Genomic DNA, 23,732 nt, shown 5'->3' on the forward strand with positions numbered 1-23,732 from the left:
GAGGTAGAGGAAGCTCAGATACTCTTTGCCCCACATAACGTGGCTGTTTTCCCACTGCAATTCCTCCCTCTGCAAGTTTCCTTGTTCTCAGTTCCATTTCCAGTCGTCACATTTTACTAGGGAAATTTTCATGAATCCTCTCAGCGACTGGCATTGAGTCTGCTCTCCTCTGATTTGAGCAAGGAAATCCATCTTCTCCAACAAGGCCTTCTATCTATGGAATTTTTTTTTCCTTTTCCTGATGACAGAAAACCTTGATAACCTATGGAATATGTCTGGATGTCTATTTAAGAGAAATAGGAATTTCAGTACACAGATGTTTATTTTTCAGGTTGTATCACCTTGTTTTTTACGTTAAAAACAACTATGGGACTTCCTTGATGATATTAAAAAGTAACCAAATTGGACATTACTCTTTAAGATCCCTGAAGTATGATATAGATGATGTTAGCTCTCCCTGAAAATCTATAGTGTGACGGGAACTAGGTGAAATAGCGAAATAGATATTGATCTTACTATTCCTTTCTCAGTATTCAGTTTTTTAACAAATATTTGCTGAGCACCTATTATATGCCAGGCCCTAAGCTTCTAGGTAGTATTAAAAGGGTGAGCAAAAGCCACACCTAGTGATCTGTACCTCTGAAACAAATAATGCAATATATGTTAAGAAAAAAAAAAAGAAGAAGAAGAAGGTAGTGGGAGGGGAAGAATGAAGGGGGGGGAAATCGGAGGGGTAGACGAACCATGAGAGACGATAGACTCTGAAAAACAAACTGAGGGTTCTAGAGGGGAGGGGGGTGGGAGGATGGGTTAGCCTGGTGGTGGGTATTGAGGAGGGCACATTCTGCATGGAGCACTGGGTGTTATGCACAAACAATGAATCATGGAACACTTCATCTAAAACTAATGATGTAATGTATGGGGATTAACATAAGAATAAAATAAAATAAAATAAAATAAAATAAAATAAAATAATTAAAAAAAAAGCCACACCTAGCTATAATAGGAAAGATATGCTTTAACCAAATAATCATGTTAGGGAATGCAGGGTGGCAAACTGAGATGAGCACCTTTGTGGGGTGGTAACCATTCTTTGAAAGTGGGTAATACCATTCCTTGATTGGATCATTTGTTCTTTGGGTGTTGAGTTTGATAAGTTCTAAAGATTTTGGGTACTAGCCCTTTATCTGATATGTCATTTGCAAATATCTTCTCCCATTCTGTCGGTTGTCTTTTGGTTTTGTTGACTGTTTCTTTTGCTGTGCAAAAGCTTTTTATCTTGATGAAGTCCCAATAGTTCCTTTTTGCCCTTGCTTCCCTTGCCTTTGGCGATGTTTCTAGGAAGAAGTGGCTGCGGCTGAGGTCGAAGAGGTTGCTGCCTGTGTTCTCCTTTAGGATTTTGATGAACTCCTATCTCACATTTAGGTCTTTCACCCATTTTGAGTCTATTTTTGTGTGTGGTGTAAGGAAATGGTCCAGTTTCATTCTTCTGCATGTGGCTGTCCAGTTTTCTCAACACCATTTGTTGAACAGACTTTTTTCCATGGGACATTCTTTTCTGCTTTGTCGAAGATGAGTTGACCATAGAGTTGAAGGTCCATTTCTGAGCTCTCTATTCTGTTCCATTGATCTGTGTCCTGGCGTTGGGTATTAAAGAGGGCACGTACTGAATGGAGCACTGGGTGTTATATGCAAACAATGAATCATGGAACACTACGTCAAAAACTAATGACGTAATGTATGGTGATTAACATAACATAATAAAAAAAAAAAAGAAAGTGGGTAATACCAAAGGAATTTGACTTTGGAGGGAGAGAGGAGGGGGTCAGGGGAGCCTAGCCCTAAGATAACCCTTGATCTGGTATCTGATTGATGAAAAGATACAGGTGGGGACCTGGGAGCAAGAGACAGTGAAATCAACTGAAATACATAGGGCAAGTTTAGGTTGGGGACAGGGCTGAAGATGTAAGATGAGGCTAGAGGGGTAGCAGGGCTCAAACCACACAGGACCCTGTTAAAACATGCTAAGGATTTTGATCCGCATCACAAGGGCAAGAGAGAGGCAGTGCCATGTTTTTAAACAAGCAAAGAGCAGATTCAGGTTCTGAAAAAAAATTACTCTAATTTCATTGTGGAGATGAAGCAGAAACCAGAGTGTTTAGGGAGAATGGTGGTGGCTTAGGTTTAATGTAGCAGCAGTGGCAGAGATGGAAAGTGGGCACATTTGAGAGATATTTTGATAAAACTGAGAAGACTTGATGATGGGTGGCTATAGTGGAGAGGAAAAGAAAAAGGTCCAGGACGAGTCTGAGGTCTCTGGCTTAAACAGCATTTCGGATGCTGGCACCATTCACCTCATTAGGAAACCTGAGAGGACCGGTTTGAGTCTGGGAGCAGGACATGCTGAATTTAAGGTGCCTTTGAGATGGCAATAAAGATGTCGTCCAGTAGGCCTGGAGCTCTCATGAGAGGTCATGGCTGCAGATTTAAATTTGCAAGTCCCTGGCAGTTACCACAATGGAGGTGTATGGTGTGAGGTCAGGGGAAAGGACAGAAGAACTAGGAGAGACCAGGAGGAGCTTGTCTGTGTGCTGATGGGGTAGAGGCAAATAAGCCTGCACGGAAGACTTGAAATGGGGTGGCCAGAAGCTAGGAGGAAAACCAAGGAAGAATCTCAGCATTGGGGGGGGAGGGGAAGTGTTTGAAGAAGAAGAGAATGATCAATAGCATAGTTTCTCCTTAGGGATCAAGAGAACTGAGACTGAAACTAGCATGTTGGATTTCACAGCAGAACAAGTGATGGCAGAGGTTTGAGTATGTTTAAATGTCAATGAGAAGCAGCTGACTGGGAGGAAAGGGCCACACACACAAGGGAGAGGAGGTGACTCTCATTCTGACTCTCTCCCACATCATCCCCATGGCCTAACTGCTTCGGGTTATTCTGCACAGCGTTAAGACTATTTAGGGCATCTCCCTGAACTGCACTGTGTATGGACTGGGACTGGGGATTGACATTGCTGCCCTGTGCAGGATTGTTGGGAAGATTAAAATAAGCTAACAGGTGAACAGAAGCTCTAACCTATAAAATCAAATTAAGAAGTCACCAATGATTATTTCCCCCCTCCATCTCCGGTTCAGCAAAAGTTTATCTTTTCTACAGCCTCTTCCTTCAGGTCCCTGCCAGATAATTAGACTCCCCCCCCACCCCTGTTTTCTTATCTGTGTCTGATAATGACTTACTGTGCTACCACTCCAAAATGCCAACTGCGGGGCCTCCTTCTAACCTAAGTGATAACACGTAGAAAGAGGGGCTCAAAATCCCATTGCACGCAGCATGATAACCAGCAAGCAGAGAGCTTTGTGAACTAGGAGCTTTTCCTATAGCATACCTAAAATCATAGCCAGTAGGCAACTGCCTTTGCGACCCACTCAACACTGATGATTAAATACTAGAATGTCATTTCCCCCCTCTCCCCGCCAAATCTAGTCACCCAACCTTGTGAGGATTTCAGAGGGTTTTGTTTTTTAATCAAAGGAGTCATTTAGAAAAATAAGGCAAGAATGCCATCTTGGGGTTTCCGCGGACAGCACAGGATACCTAAGCAGCAGATGGGGGGGACGTGTGTTCCTAGATGTGGTTCAGTGTCATTACAGCAATGTACTTAGATCCTTAAGGGCTTTTTCTGGTTGACTGAATTTAACTGTTGGAACCCTATGATTAAACAATGTACAATTTTAAAGTCAGACTAATTCATGACCTTTGTGTTTGGGGCTTCCCCTGTTTGGCTTCTAGCTGGACCACGCTCAGCTTTTGCCTACCTGTCGGCAGGCTTACCTAATTATGGTCTGCTTAACAGGATGACTTGGAGTTTGGGGGCATCATTTGATAGCTTTCATTCTCACCCATCTTTTCTCCTTATCTCAGGATATATTACAAGGAAGTGGTGACAGAATTTCTCAGGCTTTTGTTTATTTTATTTTGGGAGGCAGAGGGCTTATGGCTTAGAGAACTAGCTCCTAAGCTTTAATACGTGTGACTATAAAGTGTTAAGATTCCTTGGTGGAGATGAACTTTATTCTTTCATAGACACCTTTATAGTCTTTTATTTGCATGATATTGCCCTCATAGTTTTATTTTAAAGGTAGTGGAATCATGGAACACTACATCAAAAACTAATGATGTAATGTATGGTGATTAACATAACATAAGAATTAAAAAAAAAAGATAGTGGAGAAGGCAATATACTTTAGTTGGCATCCTTCATTAATCTTTCTACATCTCACCCTGATTTACTCAAGAGAAGTAAATGCAGTCAAAGTTGCAAAGAATCCACTAGCAAATAATTCGGAACCCAATTTTGTATGTTTCCTTTCTTCACAAGTTCTTCCTGTTTAAAGGGAAATCTTACTTTGAATAAGGTTGACTATGGAATTCTAGGCATAAGAGACACAATGCAGGGTGACAAAGAGCTTTGCAAGATGTAAACACTTGTTTTCATTGTGCCTTCTGTCATAGTCACTCATAATGACTATCTCCCCCCAACTTCAGTAGGTTTTTAAAAATTCCTTAGAATAAGGATGCATGCAATTACCTATCTGGCATGGGGCTAGAGATCAGTAGACATTTGTGGAATCCAGCAGTGTGCATCAGAAAGGTATGACTTACTCTTTGTTCTTCCTTTGCCTTTAGGTTTCAGCATGTACTTCTCCGATCTCCCCACAAGTTTGGAAGTGGGTTTTGTAACTGAGCCTGTGAGACATGGCGGTGAGAATGCGAAAGAGGAAGTTGAGCATCAATCAAGGCAAGTGCTGATTGCTTGTTCCTTTATATTTCCTACTACAAAGAACAGTATGATAGTTATTTAAAAACAAAGGAAGAAAGAGAAATTATGAGGGTTTTTTTAAAACCAAATGTGGAAAGGACAAAGGATATTGAGAAGGTGAGGGAGTAAGAAACTTCTGATGCATGTTCAAAGTCTCCCCGTGAGTCCCCAGCAGTGGGGTGGGACTGGATGTTGAGTTTGGGCTCGGTGTGAGCTGTGACCTTAGGTAAGTAACTTAAACTTTGTAAGCCTCCGATTCCCTATCTGTAAAATAGGATTATTAACAGTAGCTTCTTCATGAGTTTATGATCAGGGTTAAATGAGCTAGTGAACGTGAAGTGCCTGGCAAATGACCATTGCTCTACAAAAGTAGCAGCTCCTGCTAGTAAATTCCAAAGTCCAAAAGGCTTGTCACCCCAGTTAGTTCTGTGGGGCTCCTGTCCTTGGGCACCAACCACTATAAGCCCATACTCCCTTGGAAGGAGTGAGCCCCCTTCTGAAGAAGTATGTATATTACTCCTGGTTGGGGAAAGAATGACCAGATGTAAATATGGTTGTTGAGATACACAGTTGACCCTTGAACAACATGGGGGTTAGGGGCACTGACCTCCTGTGCAGTTGAAAGTATATATAGTTTTGACTCCCCCCAAAACTGAATACTAATAGCCTACTGTTGACCGGAAGCCTTACTGGTAACATAAACAGTCGATTAGCACATATTTTGTATGTTATAGGTACTATACATTGTATTCTTACAACAAATTAAACTTTAAAAAGTTATTAGGAAAATCATAAGAGAAAATCCACCTATAGTACTGTACTCTTTATAAAAAAAATCCACGTGTAAATGAACCCACATGGTTCAAACCCGTGTTGTTCAAGGGTCAACTGTACTAAAATCTCTATTCAGCAAGAACTGCTAGGTTGACTTGCAAAATTCGACATCAGATAAATGACATGAGCAGGGTTAGAACTCTTTAGAGCAATAGGGAATGCAGGTTAAAGCAGCTTCAAGAGTCTGCTAATTATGAGAATAAAATGAGAAAGAATTGGCAAAGGGACTGGTTACTGATAGGAATGTGCCCAGGCAGAGACAAAGTCCCAGGAGAAAGAAATCAGTTCAAGGAGCGGACTAGGAGAGAGAGAGAGAAAAGGACAGGGCTTGTTGCATATGATCATCACAACCCACTGTGATGTGCAACAGAGAGAACCTCCCTTCCTGGCAGTCAGGGGAGCTGAGAAACTCACTTAACTGATTCACAAGGGAAGAAAAAAGAGATATTAGAAGCCTGAACATTCAGTCTTTGGAAAAGAAACCCCTGAACCTATGGGTGATGGGAATAGAAATTGAACCTCAGGGCTCATGTCATAAAATGTTCTCTTGTAGACCTGTTTTAGAGTAATAGTGATTCCAGTTTTTCTTCCTTGAAAATATGTTTCAAGTAGATAAAGGTTGATCTCACTCACTTAACCTTCATTAAAAAGCATCCAAAGTCATTTATTAATTTTTAGAAAGTAAAAAAATTATTTTAGTGCCTAAATAGGCACTCTGATACATTGTGGATGACGCTACAAGGCCAGTGGAGGGCAGTATGTCAATGTATCTCAAAACTACAAATGCAGGGCACCTGGGTGGCTCAGTCGGTTAAGCGTCTGCCTTCGGCTCAGGTCGTGGTCCCGGAGTCCTGGGATCGAGCCCCGCATCGGGCTTCCTGCTCAATGGGGAATCTGCTTCTTTCTCTGCCCCTCACCCTGTTTGTGCTCTCTCTCTCTCAAATGGATAAATAAAATCTTAAAAAAAAACCAAAACTACACAGGCATGTGACTTTTGATGCAGCATTTCCTCTTCTCGAAAATTTATTCTATAGATATACTTGCCCACATATATGTGACACTTGTATGAAATTGCTTGTTGCGGTGTACATACGATGGAATTCTATACAACTATAAAATGAATGATGAATTTATTTATATGCTGGGATGAAAAGATCTCAAAGATATGTTAAGAGAAAGAAGCAAGATGCATAAAACATACAGAGTATGTTATTGTGTATAAAAATACTCTTAAAACAGGAAGAAGGGGCACCTGGGTGGCTCAGTTGGTTAAGCGACTGTCTTCGGCTCAGGTCGTGATCCTGGAGTCCCTGGATCGAGTCCCTGCATCGGGCTCCCTGCTCGGCAGGGAGTCTGCTTCTCCCTCTGACCTCTCCCCTCTCATGCTCTCTCTCATTCTCTCTCTCTCAAATAAATAAATAAAATCTTTAAAAAAAAAAAAAAAACAGGAAGAAAAATACATGTGTGTGTATTGGCTTGAGTATGCATAAAAGTCCTCTGGAAGAATAAATAAACTAGTAATTGGTTACATCATGAGGAGACTGTGAGCTGCAGGGCAAGAGAGGAAAGCTTGAATTGTGTGAATATGTTACATATCAAAAAATCAAATTACAAAAAGTTATATTTTATGAGAAACTTAGTAACACTACATTTGATCCAAACAAAAACTTCCAAACCAACAAATTAGTATCAAATATTGGGGGCACCTGGGTGGCTCAGTCGGTTAAGCATCTGACACTTGATCTCATCTCATCTCAGTTCTGGATCTCAGGATCGTGAGTTCAGACCCTGCGTTGGGCTCCACACTGGGCATGGAGCCTACTTCAAAACAAAACAAAGCAAAACAAAAACCCACATACTGAAAATACCCCTCAAGAAAGTATATAAAGAAAGAATTTAAAACAACTCACAAACCTCACATCAGACCCTCTGAGCTGAGAAGCACTCTAGAAAACTTAATTCTCAATTTCTTAAGTCCAATTCCCCACCAAATAAATACAGGCTTCAACCAGTTGGTTTGCGTCTCTGTGGCTCAGGGTCCCTGATGATGAACTATAAGCGGCAATGCTAGTTTGTCATGTAAAATTTCACCCGAGATGATCCGACAGAGGTACCTCTGAAGGACTTTATGAATATCAAATAGCCCACAGCAGTCTGCAGAAACCCGACTACCGCAGCTGTGGTCGCGCGAGAGGTGAGTCTGAGGACGCCCGAAGTGCAGTACAAGAGGTGTTCAGTGCACAGGGCATCACACCACAGGAGCTCAACAAACATTTGTTCAATGAGAAGACCCCAGGTGACCAGATCACAGCCTTGGAGAGTTGGAGGCGGCCTTGGAAGTGAAGTCAGCCCGTCTGACCTCCCACCTGGTGCAGGCTTTCTTTCCAAAGGAGCCTGGCGGATGCTTCCTGAAAGGGGGAGTGAGCTCACGGCTTGTAGGGACTCGTTTTCACATTTAAGTGTTTCCGCCTCCTGGGACGTTTTCCTCACAAAAACAGAAATCTGTCCTGCTGGGATTTCTACCGTTGGTTCCTGTTTGGCCCTCAGCGGTATGATGTAACCACATAGCCTTTGCCACACGGCACCCATGCCGGAGGTCTGCAAGTGAAGGCGGCATGTGAACAGGAAGATGAGGGGCTTTTAGTGTCCTCCACCTTCAATCTGGTGTAGCTAGAGCATGCCCTGAGATGGGCCTTCACCTCCCCTCCCACTGCCCCAACCTCCCCCTGCACAACTTCCCACCATCTGTCCCATTAAGGAGGGAGCTGAGTTATATCCCACTGGGGAGAGTGGCCTGATACCCTCAGAAAAGCACCTCTGGATGAATGTCAGAAGTGACGCCCTCCGTTCATCGACCTGTGATGAGCACCCTGTCCCTGGATGGTCACCCCTGAGGACCCCTCCAGGGAGAGACATCTTTGAGAAACTGAAGCATAGCTAGAGACAGCAGCCCTGCACCATCTTTCAGGTGCTTGAAGACAGTGACTGAGTATCTTCCAAGACATTTCAGCTCCTTCTATCATTTCCCCATGAGGAGATGAAGAAACCTTGCCATGCTGGCTACTTTCTTCTTGAGACGTCCCAGTTTATCAAGTATAGACTTAAACTCTCTTAAAATGCTGAGTCCATCCTGAAAACTATTTGCTGTGGGGCCTGACCAGCTCTGGGCACAGGGAGACTCTGATTCACACCTACATGCATTTGCTCGTGTTAAATTAGGGAGGAGAAATCCTGCATTTGGTTAATTTTGGAAAACCAGAAAGAATGAAAGAAATTGTAGAGAGAAGCAAACAAGTATGTTGTTTATTAATACAAACAAGTTATTTAAAAAAAAAAATAAGTGTATAATTAGCATTTAAATAAAAAGGGGGGGAAAAAAAACCATGGTCTTACATCCTGGAGATCAGGGTTTCTTTTCTCACAGTACATCTTCAGATTTCCCTGGTTGGAGAAAGACACCCAAACTGCTCAGTGGCTATCCTTCAAATTCATGATCACTCCCCTAGAGGGACACTTAGTTCACCTGGAAGTCCTACCAGTCCATTCACTCTCCTGATCTCATCAACTGTTTCCTGTATCCTATATTCTGTCTCTCCTCCAACTTCCCAGCCCTTCTCCCCAAGCCCACTCTCAGCTGATTCCTTGCTTACCATTTCAATAAAAACACAGAAGTGCTCAGAAAAGAACATCTACCAATTCCCCCTCACTACATCCATGCCCGCATCTGCCGGCTTCCTTCCTGTTACCATATGTGGTGGTTTAAAAATATATCCACAAATTCTTTGACATTCAAAGAATTTTCAAAAAGTGGAATCTAAATTCCCTCCCCTTGGCTAGGACTTAATGACTCATTTCTAATAAGCAGAATAAGGAGACCCTGAGAATGTGTAACTTCCAAACTAGATTATAAAATAACATTCAGGCTTCTGCCTTGTTCTTACTTGGATCACTGCCATCTTATGAGTATACTCAAGCAGCCCTATGGAGAGGTCCATCTGGTGAAGAATCGAGGCTTCCTGTCAACAGCCAACATGAACTTGCTGGTCATATGAGTGAATCATATTGGAAGCAGCTCTTCAGCCCCCAGTCAAACCTTCCCATGACTACAGCCTTGGTCACCATCTTGACTACAACCTAATGAGGCATCTTGAGCCAGAACCACTCAGCCTAGATGCTGTTAAGTTCCTAGGAAATTGTAAAATAATAAATGTGGGTTTTCATGTTGTTTTAAGCCACTAAATTTTGGGGCAATTTGTTACACAGCAATAGATACACTATGGATGAACTGTCCATGCTGCCATCTTAGGCCAACTTTGTGCTCTAAGCCCTGTCCCTTCTCACTAACTCAAAAATATTGTTCAAGCAAAGTGTCCCCTTTCACTCCTGCATCACTGATATTTTCCTCTGTAGTGGAGCATTCCCATTAGCATGGACCATGTTATAATATCTCCCATCTACATGCAAACACACACACCTCTTAATCTCACAACCCCCTTCTCGCTAGAGCCCCATTTCTCTGTTTCCCCTTATAGCAGAATTCCTCAAAAGAGAGTATATACCCTACGTCTCTGTTTTCTTTCTTTTCATCCTCTACTGAACCCCCTCACATCACTTGTCCCTCCACTCCACACAAGCTCTTGTCCGGGTCTCCAGTGATCTCAGTGTTAAACTCCACTGTATGTTTGGTTGACTCTCAGCGGCCTTAGACACTCTCGAAATCCTTGTTTCGCTTTCTCTCTGGGGCTCCCCTCTCTCTTGGTGTGCCTTCTAGTCTTCGGGTCTGATCATTCCTCCTCAGGCTTCTCTGCTGGTTCTTCCTTATCGTCCCTTCTCCATGTGTTGAGTGCTCCCGGGCTCAGTCCTTGGGTCAGTTTGCTTTTTCCAGAAGTCCGTCATTATTATCCCCATGCCCTCTGATGACTGCTTGCCTCTGCCGTGACCCGTGCTCGGTGCGAGGCTCAGGATTCTGGGAACACGCGACACCTGCTTTAACCAGCTGGCAGCACGCAATGCTGTGCCTCCACCAACTCATGTCAGAGTAACTCACTAAGTAAGAAACATGAGTGAAACTAAGTACTAAGACCAAAGTCATAATAGATGTGGAATTGATTTTATTACTCTTCAGCTGGCCGGGTTGAAGCTGGACAGACTACCTTAGACCAGGATTTCTGTGGGGCAGGGGTTGGGGGGACAGGCTGGGCTGTGTGGTGGGAGATGTTTAGCAGCATCTCTGACCTCCCTCCCCAGATGCCAGTAGCTATCCCGACCCCAGCCGTGATCCCCACCCACCCCAGTGTTTCCAGACCTTGCCAAACGTGCCCTCCGGTGCAAAACCCACTGCCTTGGACATAGGCTGTGTGTGTGTAGAGGAGGAGAGGGTGGGGGATTTATTCAGCATTGACTTAGGGAGGAAAAGGCTAACACAGACAGACACTTCTTAGGCTACAGTGAATGAAGGCTTGTAGTTTCCATGTTTATACTGGGGAGGGGGCACTGCTGCAAAGAGCAGTCAACTGGCAGGGATTCAGAGAGGCTGCTGGAAATGGGGGTCGAAGCAAAGCTAAGAATCAGATCAGCAGTGCCTTATCCATGTCTGTATTATTATACTATGACACTGTTGCGAGTTGGTTCAGTCTCATTTCCCTAAAACGCTATGCACCAGTCGAGGGCAAGGACCGGCCTCTAGCACAGGCCTTAAGGCCTAGTTGGTGTCCGGCAATTTTTAATTGAAACTACCTGAGGCCCAGCGCACAGGGTTGGGATCACCCACTCTTCCTCCCACTCACGGCTCTCTGACTGCATGGGGCTGCCCTCATTACAGTTGCCTTCTGCATTCGTCTTAGCCAGACTCGTGCCCTACGTGTCCGACGTGTGCCTCAAGTTAGGGGGACAAGGGGCATCCATAGCCCCCCAAGGAACTTAACTATTGAGGCAGTGACATGCTACAGCGGGGGAGAGAGTAGCAACCCCTTTCACCCACGGTCAGCGCTCATGACCCCCTGGTGGTTAACAGAGAAGCCTGGTGGCTTACCGAACAGTTTCTAAAGGATAGCTGCTGGGTGAGGCAGCTAACATGTCTCGCCAAGAGCTTACCACAAAGAATTGCAGAACATCAGGGCTGGAAGGAACTGTGGAGAATGTGTTGTCTAGCCCTTCTTCCTACAGAGAATAGCAGCCTCCGGGGTCCAGGAAGAAGTGACTGGTCCAAGACCAACCAGAATCCTGGCAACACGTCCCTGACCCCAGCGCCAGCTCCCTGATTCCCAGTTCAGGGCTGTGACCCCCTCACTGCGCTGTTCCAGTGGCGAACACAGAAACTCTAAGAGACCCCCCCCCCCAGTCACAGAAGGACGGGCTCAACACTGTAGCCGAACTCTGCCCCACCTCAACAGCCCCAGCCCCACCCCCCAACCTTGACTCACAGTGTGGAGGCTCTTTGCATCCTTGGACAGTTTCTACTTGCATCCGCATCAATTAAACCTTGATCTCATTTATTATCTCAGGAAATGGTCTCAAGGTCACAGGGCTGGAAATTTAATTATGGTAGCAGTATATTAAGTGGCACATTTAAAGATGCTGAACTGTAGTAATTAATTTTTTGGATGGTGGTCTCGGAGGAATGGGTTTTCTCCACACTGGGTGTTCGGCATCCATCATGGCCATTGAGCTTGGCAGCTGTCTTTTAGCTTTAAACTGCCTCGTTATTCATCTTTTATGACTAGCCTTTAAAAACACTAGGCACCGATATCCCCTTTTATTGTAATATATGTGTGCGGTAGGAACGGAGCCATACTTCACCTTTGCTATAAAACATGAACCAAGGGTGCCAGCAGGTACCTGAGCTGGCCTCTAAATTGAGACAACAATTACCCTTCGCTGACATCTAGTGTCAAGGCATGAGATATAGCCAGAGCGCTGAATCCATTGGCCTGGAAAACTTAAGCTTCCCCAGTGATAAAGCCTGTCTCGCCCACGAGGCTCCGGCCCCGGCTGTAAGATGAGAAGCAGAGGGATGAACTAGGCCCTGGCTGTTGACTTTGCCAGGGCGCCAGGTTATCGAACGGGGCTTGCTTGTAACGTTTAATGAAGGGACGGTCATTAAATGTGCTTGGTTCAAATATTAGGCTCGATGAGCCTGGGTGGTACTTAAAAGAGAGGTGGGGAAATATGAATTAAATTAGAGGGATTCATTAAAGAAATTGGCCTGGAGCCCAAGAAGGACTGGTGGTCAGACAGAACTGCCAGTAGCTAGGTGCTCAGCCAGTGAGGAAAACTCCAACTAATTTTAGGTTTTACATTCCAGAATACCAACTGTAAAATATGTTTAAATGCTGGTCTGCTAGGGCTTGTGCAGAAAGAGCCACAAAATGAAACATTTTATAGAAGAGAGTATGGATAGAATGCTTATAGATAGATAGATTTTTGCCCTCTGGAAGATCCGTGGCCTTGGCCTCCTACAGTGGTAGAGCATAGTTATTTGTACACACAGCTGAGTTCTCAGGATCCCCCCACTTCAGACAGAGCCTGCTCTATTCCAGGGCTTCTCAATCTGGGCAGCAGTGGTATTTTGGACTGGATAATTCTTTGTTGTGGGTGAGGGGTGGGGCTGTCCTGTGTAGTGTAGGTTATTTAATAGCATCTCTGGCCTCCACCCCCTCTATGCCAGTAGTCCCCCTCCCTCTCATTGTGACAACTAGAAATATCTCCAGACATTGCCAGAGATCCCCTAGAAAGCAAAATTGCCCTGGTTGAGAACCACAGGTCTACTCTCACCTCAGGAAGTTGGCTCAACCCCCTAAGCTGATCTGCCTAGTAGCTATTTATAGACTGGACTATGCACTGTTGGGCCAGCACATCCGAGTTGCCCTTGTAGCTGGCCCGATGACCACTTGTGCCTGATTTGGGACCATGACTTTGTTTTCTAGCTTGGATGTTGGACCTTGGCCTGGTGAACTCTAACCTGCCTTTGGCCATAGTCCTGAGTCTTGACCATGAGCATCATTTGATCTCCTGACCTTATTTTGGTAACACTCATCCTTTAACAGAGTCCTAATATCACCTTAAGTATCTGTACCTTCGTCCGTCAAACAACATTTATTTCTTGCTTGGAGAGTCTACAAGAAACAAGACAATCAAAAGCACTGCCATCACAGGATCTACATTCTAGTGGTGAGAAAATAGCTAATAAGTACATTAATAAAGAGCTATATCCAGATGATGATAAGTGCAATGAAGAAGATTAACCAGGTAATTGGATAGAGTGTTGGGAGAGGGTGGGCTGCTCTGGCTGGCAGTGAAGACCTTGCTGAAGAAGTGAAGACAGTCAAGATATAAACATGAGAGGAAGGTGGCCTGAATACAGTGTTATTTCCATTATAGCAGGCTGTATTTTAATAAGAAAATTAATAAGATTGTAGCATATGCAGAGTAAAGTGCATAAATCTTAGGTGTACATCTCAACGAATTCTCTCTCTGTGTCTCACACACACACACACACACACACACACACACGTATTTATACATGTGTAATCACCACCCAGATCAAGAACTAAAATCTTTCCATCATTCCAGGTTTATTCTTGCCTTTCCCTATTACTACACATCTCCAGAGGAAACTTCTTTGATCACTGTCAATTCATTTTGCCAGCAGGCTGCATTATATTTTATTTTGTTTTTTTCTAAGAGAGCCAGTCAGTAACTTTTCATAAATTCTTATAAGCCTCCAGTGACTTATAAAACTCAAGGAGGCCACTGCCATTTCCTCTAGGGAGCCATAGGAACCAGTGGGAATGGGACCCACATCCTCAAGCCCCTGTCACATTAATCCAGCCCTGGCTAATTCTGTGATACCCCAAAGGGAGAAGAGACATGGGGGGAAGCAGAGTCCCTGAGCTCTCATCCCTCTCCCCATCCTTCTTGTTTGCTGAGCAAACATCCCTGCCAGAGAGAACAGCAGGAAAACACTGGGCTCTGTCAGCCCCCCATTAATCAATGAGGCCATAACAAATCACAGGATGAAGTCTATGACACATCAATTACACTAAAAACTGAGGGCATCTACGGGAATTGGTAATCAGGTGCAGGACTTTCGGGGTCACCTCCATCCAGCCTGATGAGGCTTGGATACTCTGATATTTACTGATCCAGCTATGGGGTGCCCTGGCTTGGAGGTGGCCAAGTGGCTACAGTGTAAGATATACTTCATGTGGGCAGTGGTCTGAATGGAGATTCTAAGGTCTGAATGAGCTGTGCCTGATGTATGTTTCCTCAAGCCAGTTCTGGATGATGCTTTTTCACAGAACTTAGTCACGATGAAGAGAAATGATCCAGTAATTGGAGACTTGCTTCTACCTCTGCCATTGACTGACTAGAAATTGAGGCAACTGAGTTGGCCACTAGGTGTCTCAATTTCTTCTGCAGCCTGTAGGGTATCTCCCCACCAAAACATTGTCTTTTGAGTGTGTGTGTGTGTGTGTGTGTGTGTGTAGTCAAGAGAGGTGTATATTTATGGGTGATTATATTTGTATATGTTGCTATTTATTCATCATCTACACCATTACATTAAATGTGTCCACGATGCGTCAATGCTTCATTTCTCTCAAGGAGATTCCCAGTGAAGAGGAGATGACAGGTTGAGTTGGAAGTGAGAAACCCACATGGAGGCATCCAACAAAAGCGACCACATGATAGCCCACCACACCGTGAGTGCCTCCAAGAGAAGGCTGGCTCTGCATTGTTCTCTGACTCCCATGAGGCAGCTGGCCCCTGGGAGCCCGAGCGGTCAGATTGCTGAGGCTTGCCTGGGCCTGCCTTGTGTGGGGTGCAGGGCAATTCCTCAGCCCTTACCCCATCTCAGGCCCCTGGCTCTTTCCCATTGCCCCACTCCTTCCTGAATATGAAAATGGGGCAGAGGAAAAGGACATAAATGAGAAGAGTCATGGAACATGGTGGGGAGCAGTTAAAAATTGGCTAGATTCAGAACAGTACTCCAGGACTGGGTTTATCAGAGCCACGTGCAGGACCAAGCCCTTGCCCAAAGTGACGTAGCCCCTTAATGAGCCAATACCGGCTCTCTGGTCTTCCCGTGCCATGCTGTTTCTTACTAATAGGAAGTGGCTTACTAAGTCAGAGTTCTTAGCTGTAAGTGACAGAGACTAATTTTACCTGATAAAGGAGAAGAAGAGTTTTTAAGAGGGAAGCCTGGGCGCCTGGGTGGCTCAGTCAGTTGAGAGACTGACTCTTGATTTCGGCTCAGGTTGTGATCTCGGGGTCTTCACACAGAGCACCGCATCCAGCTCCTCGCTCAGCAGGGAGTCTGCTTATCTCCCTCTCCCTCTGCTCCACACCGCCCCCCCACCCCCGTACACATACGCCGTCAAGCTTTCTCTCTCTCTCAAATGAATAAATTTTATTTATTTATTTTTTTTATTTCTTTACTTGACAGAGAGAGACACAGCGAGAGAGGGAACACAAGCAGGGGGAATGGGAGAGGAAGAAGCAGGCCTCCCGCGGAGCAGGGAGCCCAAGGCGGGGCTTGATCCCAGGACCCCAGGACCGTGACCTGAGCCGAAGGCAGACGCTTAACGACTGAGCCACCCAGGCGCTGCTAAATAAATCTTTTTTTTAAAGTTTTTAAGAAAGATATTCCCAGGCAAGGATTATCAATAGATACTAAATCAGTAAGGTGAAAGTTTTTCAAGAAGGTATTCACAAGAGGTAAAGTAGATTTCTTACTACAAGATTATTTGCAAAAGGAAAAGACATTTACAATGGAGCGATCTGGCAGTGATCATCCTAACTGAGGGATCAAATTTAGTATCACAGATAGTGGAACTCTATCAGTGATACACACAGCCCTACTGATGAAATATACTTGCCAAAAAATGTGAACATCAGTGTCAGGGGTGCTTGGGTGGCTCAGTTGGTTAAGCGTCAGACTCTTCATTTTGGCTCAGATCATGATCTCAGGGTTTTGAGATAGAGCCCCTTGTTGGGCTCTGTGCTGGGCGTGGAGCCTTCTTAGGATTCTCCCTCTTCCTCTCCCTGTCCTCCTGCCCCTCTCCCTGCTCTCTAAAAAAAAGAAGTCAACCTCAGGGATAAACTTTAAAAAGTGAGAAGTACTCTAGACTAAAAGAGACTAAAGAGACATAACCACCAATTAAAATACTGAACCTAGATTGGATCTTGTTTTGGGAAAAAAAAATAGTTATAAAAGGTATTCTCTGGCTGGTGGAATTTAAATATAGACTGTATTCCAGATAGTATTATGAAATTAATATTAATTTTCTTGGGTTTGATAACCGTGTTGTGGTTCTGCGGGAGATGATATTTATGCTTAGGAGATGTGCTCTGAAAGTATTTAGGAGTAAAGTGTCAGGAGGCGGACAGCCTTCAGGCGGACAGTGTTCAAGTTCAAGTTCAAAAATAAGAACCAAAAAATATACATGTGTGACAGAGAAAGGGATAAAGCAAATATCGTAAAAGGAGACTGGTTGTTGAAGCTAGGTGGAGGTAATACAGGCATTCTTCAGAGAGGGGTGGAGGACACTGGTAGTGAGAAGGAGGCCAAGAGCACGAGGCTGAGCTTCCCGGAGCAAGGCCTAACTCACCTGACGTGGCTGGCCAGGTGAGAACTCACCATTGCTGATGGTGCCTCCCCAACCACAAGAGGACAGCACTTCCATCTGCCCCAAATTTACACCAGGAATTCGCCCTGAAAACCACTTGGGTAAATCCCCCGTTGCCTTTGCTGCAACAAAAGCTGAGCACCTGGGCCACGCACCACACCAGCAAATATGGAAACACTACACGCAGGCAGGAGTTTCCTCAGTTGGCTCAGATGAGTCAGTCCTACAGGTGCATCTGTTGGTGGAGCCTAGTTCTCAGGCCTGCATCCTGGTTGCCAGGTAAGCTGGGAATTGGCATATTCATGCTTGTCTTGGTGAGGCTAGCAAAAGGTGATAGGCAGCCTTGGATCTAATAGGTGTCAGCTACCTACGACAGTAATATCCACAAAAGAGCTGAGGGTCCAGGCTCTATCCTATTACTTAGCCTGCATGACTGCACTGTACTTGCAGGTGAGAGACCAATCTTTACCAATTTCACATATAGCATTTCTTTAATGTTGAGTCCTGGGTATAGGAGTTTATTTATGAACCAAATCTGGGATTTATTTATTTGGGCACATTGCCTTGTTTGATTATCAAGTGACTCTTCTTAGTTGTTTTCTGTTAAAATGCCGAGAGGCCTTCACCCATGGATTGCCCATAAATTATAATGTATTATGATTATTATTGCTCACAATGGTTCAAAAATATACTCTGTCTCATCAGAATGCATGATCAAGACATGGCATACAGGAAATTTTTTAAAGCCTTTGTGTTTTATGCATTAAACCTGAGAGAATGGCAGGGAGGTTCTTCCGGCAGTTGGTGATAGATTCAAATACAACTGAATTCATATTTACCACGACCTAATATTAATATCCATTAATGTATCTTATATTGATAAATTCAGAAAGGGAACTCACGGTGCTCTCACCGAGACTGCTGGGAAGCAGCTTCCACCCCTTCATTTGTCATCATTATAGAGAAGAGCTATGGCGCACGGCTTCTCGTTTGTTTATGGTAGTGAGTCCAGCAAAGAAGGCTCTCGGGGCAGTGAGGCTGCTGGTCCTCCTTCCCATCTCCTGTCTCAGGGCTTGGCAATGTCACACATCCAGATCCTTAAGCCACAAACCTAGAAGGTGTCCCTGATACCTTCCTCTCCCTTACCACACCCCACGACCCAATCTATCCCTAACCCTATTGACTTGAACTTTTAAATCTCTCTCAAATCCATTCACTTTTCTGCAGTCCCTTCAGTAGCAGGTCATCATTTCCCCTTCAGTGCTCTGCTCTTCATCTGTGACCTGAGGGACCTTTTAAAATGCCAATCAGATGGTGTATTTCTCTGCTCTCTTCTCCCCACCCCCAGCCAAAACCTAAAAATTGTTTCAGTGGTTTCTGATTGCTTGTACAATACAATCCCAAATCCTTAGTGCTTTGTTGGCTGTGGGCTCCCCACCTCCTCAGTGTCCCAGCCTCATCTGGCACACCTCTCCCCCCAGGACACTGGGCTCCAGCGACATCAACCTCGTCCCAGTATTTCTCACGCTCCAAGCTCCTTCTCCCCTCCAAACCTACGCATGGAGTGTTCCCTCTGCTTGATATTTGTTCCTTCCCCATCTGTGCCTGCTCCTGGTAATGCCATCCACAAACCAGCTCTGTTCTACATTCTACATAGCACCCCGTCTTTCTTTTTTTGCATCCATCATTGAAATTACATATATGTTGGGGGGATTGTTCGATGGCTTCTATTATCCCCACTACCCTGGCAGCACCTTAAAGTCTAGCACAGTGTTTCAGTCTCTTTGTGTCTACACCTCACAGCACAAAGCCTAGGCGTAGAAGGCGCTAAGTATGTATTTCTCGAATAAGAGAATCTAGGAACAAATGAATGAGTCTAAGAGACCACATTCTGGTTAGAGAGCAGTGAGAAAGCCCAGACAACATTGAGATGGTGCTGTGGGCTGGGCATGGGATTCAGAAATAAAGGCCATGTATGCAGGCTGGTCTCAGGTCTTACCCCCAGGTGAAAGGCTGGGCTGGTCAGTTCAGATATAGATAACTCCAGAGATGTGAAAGGTATTTGAAGGCAATAAAAGCTGACTCGCAGACCTTGGTAAGATCTTGATCCAACCTTAGGTTCCCGTGATTGAAATTCCCATAGCCACCTCCCCTGAATTGCATTCAACTTTCCTAAATGAGATTTTATGGGAACTGATTGTGATTAGATAAATGGGTGACTCCACTAATGTATAATACAATTTTCCATTACAGCGTATGTACAATAATTTACATTTCTTGTTTCGTGGTGTGATATTTATGTGACATATTCTGGATGAGACCCGGCTAGTGTTTACATAATGATCTTGCTTTTTCTCTTAGAGAAGATCTGGCTTTCAATTTTCTTTTTGTGCTGCAAGGTATTGTCTTTCCAAGATAAACATTGTATATTATAGGATGTGCAGGTGAGAAACATCAATAAAGTAATAATCTAGATGGGTTTTAATAATTCTTATTTATGCCACTGGATTAGGTAATAGAATGGTTCACCTTTCATAAAAGGTTGGAATAAAAATGTCCCTAAAATTACAGTAAATTTTCTGTGCTCTGCTTACTGTGATCAGTTCCATGGCCAAGTACCACTGTGTAACAAATATGAATGTTTCGTCCAATATGCTTGACCATTAATAACATAATATTCATCGTCAGAACACTGTCCCGAAGTTGAAACAGTATCAAGGGAAAATATCTTTCTTTCTGACTTTTAAGTCTGCATGAAACCAATGCTTTTATGCATTGAGCCCTAAATATTCTTCCCCTCCTAGTTAGACATGATTGACAGACAAGGGATAAAATAAGTCCCAATCAAATGACTCTCAGATAGAAAACTCTTATTTTTTTAAAGATTTTATTTATTTACTTACACGAAATAGAGCAAGTGAGAGCAAGAGAGAGATAGAGAGCACAAGCAGGGGGAGAGGCAGAGGGAAGAGGGAGAAGCAGGCTCCCCGCTGAGCAGGGAGCCTGATGTGGGGCTTGATCTCGATCCCAGGACCCCGGGATCATGACCTGAGCTGAAGGCAGACGCTTAACTGACTGAGCCATCCAGGCGCCCCTGAAAACTCTTCTTAACATAGGGAAGGACAGCACAAAGGAGAGACGTGAAATGAGCCCAATTTCGGGTTCAAGCTCCCAGCTAGTACCAGGATATATAGTCTTGAACCGAGGGGGCCACATCTGGGGCCAAAGAGAAGGCCTTCTAGGTACCTGCAGCCCTCCACCCTGCTTCAGCCGGGGCAGCTCTCCTTCTACCCATGTTATGTATTGGTGCTCCCAGTAAGATCTCATTCAAAAAGGAGAACTGGCTCTTTTTAAAACTTAATTGTGAAAAGAACAAAGACACTTAATAGTTAAAAGGGCGCTGGTCTAGAAGTCAGCTCTCTGAGCCCTATTTCCTAATTGACAAAATGAAGAGTTTGTATGTAACAGTTTCTCGCATTCCCCTATTCCACAGTATGTACTGTTTTATATTCCAGGCCAAAACGCTAGTGTAGATGTGGCTATTATTTGGTATAACAATCTAATTATGCCATGTTATCAAACAGCACGCTTGCCTCCCTTTTAACATAACAAGGGAAGTAAAACATCCAGGCGTGGAACCGGCAATATATCAATAGTGTTGGTCTCAGATATAAAATGCTCACTTTAACATGGGTCACTGCGAAGTAGTCAGATAGCCCTCACAGATTCTAGACTACAGGGTAAAATACTGTACATTCCTCAAGACTTGTCCACAATCAGATGAGCCCAACACTAGATTAAGTTGCAAATAGACCTATAATTTTAGTGTAATTAAAAAATCTTTATAATTTTGGATAGTGGTTTTTTAGTCATAACTTACTCTAGCACTAAGCAATTTGTTGAGTTTCTCCTCCTTTCTGCCAAAAGAAAAAAAAGCTAAATGAATACGGTAAAGCCATAAAAATCAAATACTATGCAGCCATTAAAATGATATGAATGCATGTTTTTGGCATGAGAAAATGTCCAAAATATATCAAGTAAAAAAGGTAAATAACAACGCATGTATATAATGTTATTTCATTGTGGAAAAAAAATCACATGCATTCATGTACCCATAGGAAAAGGTTTTGAAGGATGGCCATAGTTATCTCTGGACAGCAGGATTGTAAGTCATCATTACCTTCTTCTTATTATCTTCTTGTGTTCTGAAATTTTTTTTTTTAATATTGAAATGGAGGGGAAGCAAATTTGGAAAAAAGAAAACCTCACTAATTTCTTACCATATGTTATTCAGAAAATGTACAAATGATAGCTCCTTAGAAATAGTGGGTAATCAAGAGCCAGATAGTAAATATTTTAGTCCCGTGGGCCATGCACAGATTTTGTAACAATTCAATTTTGTCACACTACGCAAAAGCATCCATAGACAACGGGTAAATGAATGCACGTGCCTGTGTCCCAATAAAACTTCACAGAAACAAGGGTGCCTGGGTGGCACAGTCACTTAAGGGTCCGGCTCTTGGTTTGGGCCCAGGTCATGATCTCAGGGTCCTCAGCGTGGAGTGGGCTTGAAATTCTCTTTCCCTCTCCTTCTCCCCCTCCACCCCACTCATGCTCACATGCACTCTCACTCTCTCTCTCTCCCAAATAAATAAATCTTTAAAAAAAAAAAAAAAAAAGAAAGGAAAAGAAAAAAACTTGACAGAGACAGGAGACAGGCCGCAAGTCATAGTGTGCCCCCTCCTGGTGGAAGGGCTGGTGAAGTAGACACACAGGGGTTTAAACCCTCACACACACACACACACACACACTCCCACCTAGGACTGTATAACCGTGCAAGACTTGTTTTCCTTGTATGGAAAAAGGAAAGAACAATGCTTCCCTTGAAGATTTGTGTGAGGAAGTGCATCTCAACAAAATAGTGCACACGGTTAAGTGGTTGTTTCCTGCCTTCTTTCTTTTTATAGCACAACTGGGAAAAAGATTATGTTAAACTAAGATTTTTTAGTAAGCTAATTCTAACACCAACATTTATCCACAACAAAACTATTTTATAGAAGGGCACCTGGGTGGCACAGTTGGCTAAGCATCTGACTCTTGGTTTTAGTTCAGGTCATGATCTCAGTGTCTTGAGATCAAGCCCCACGTCAGACTCCATGTTGGGTGTCGAGTCTGCTTGAGATTCTCTGCCCCTGCCCCACTGCCTTAAAAAAAAGAAAACTATTTTATAGCTAAAAGCAGAATTTGTAGGGCAAGCTATGAAATAGGTTAAAGAGCGGCAAAATGACCTGGTTGGAGGCCTTCAGTGTCCACTTCACTGCTCCAAAGTGGCAGGGACTACAGAATGCTTTGAGCAGGCACCCTACCTTTAATTTAAAACAAACACAATGTATCTAATAAGGTTCATGTTGAATATACCCTAAGATAAGAGTCACTCAGAACTAGAGGCATTGAACACTGACTCCAGTACTTTCACCTGGACTGACTCACACACCCTCCTCTGCAAAAAATATGTAATGGGCATTGTCAGGGATTCATGCTAACAATCATTGAGACCCCTTAGCTTCTTCTTTTCTTTCCTTGATGTTCATAATGATGTCTGTTGTCCTGCACCTCATTCCTAGCAATAGAAAGTGGAAGGGACATTTTACACATGATCAGAATATATCAACCCCTCATTTATTTACCTTCCAAAGTAGTTCTTACTTGTGAGTTCAAAACTCTTTAACCACCCACAGTACTTCATTAATTTCTGTCTCCATGTCCAAGAAACATGTCTTTTTTTATTTTATTTATAAGAAAGAAAGAGAGAAGCACCAGCGTGGGGGAGGGGCAGAGAGAGAGAAGCAGACTCCCCACTGAGCAGGGAGCCCAATGCGGGGCTCCATCCCAGGACCCTGCGATCATGACCTGAGCCAAAGGCAGACGCTTAACCGACTGAACTACCCAGGCGCCCCAAGAAACATCTTCTAATAATTTTTTTTTTTTAATTTGGCTACTCAGGGTCTCTGCAGATTGAAGATAGTTGATTAGATTCAGAGACTCCAGAAGAAAAAGAAAAGCCTTAGTGGTACTTTACATTCTTGTGACCCTTTGGGAGCCAAACTTGTGTTTCATGAAGGCCAGAGAAATAAAAAATGGAACTGAAAAGAAATCACCCTTAAGAAATGGATTCTAGGAGTGTTTTCTCTCTCTCTCTCTCTCAAGTAAATAAATCTTAAAAAAAGAAAAACTGGATTCTATTCACAGCAGGGTGGTCATGATAAGCAATTTCCCCCCAGAAAAACCTTTAAAACATGAAAAAAATGAGTTGTTGATACCAAAACACATATGGCACACAACGTAACACGGTGGTGGCTGGTTAGCCGTCTGAAAGAGAAGCCCACCATGATTCTGGTGCTTAGTGATGAAACAAGTGACCCCCAGAATCATACTAGTGCTTGTTTAA

General features: G+C 43.7%; 1 long non-coding RNA gene across 1 annotated transcript in view; it reads left to right on the plus strand.

Annotated features, from left to right (window-relative positions):
• The window catches only part of LOC135365708 (uncharacterized), a 61,438-nt gene extending 55,106 nt beyond the window's left edge, over positions 1–6,332 (plus strand). Inside the window, exon 3 of the long non-coding RNA XR_010413916.1 lies at positions 4,691–6,332. This is a non-coding gene — a long non-coding RNA (uncharacterized LOC135365708). The remainder of the gene's footprint in view (positions 1–4,690) is intronic.
• Positions 6,333–23,732: the final 17,400 nt, after the last annotated feature.

The sequence above is a fragment of the Mirounga angustirostris genome, unplaced genomic scaffold, assembly GCF_029215605.1.
Source record: "Mirounga angustirostris isolate CCGP_5_RB_7025 unplaced genomic scaffold, mMirAng1.0.hap1 SCAF_9, whole genome shotgun sequence".
In the NCBI taxonomy this organism is placed as follows: Eukaryota; Metazoa; Chordata; class Mammalia; order Carnivora; family Phocidae; genus Mirounga; species Mirounga angustirostris.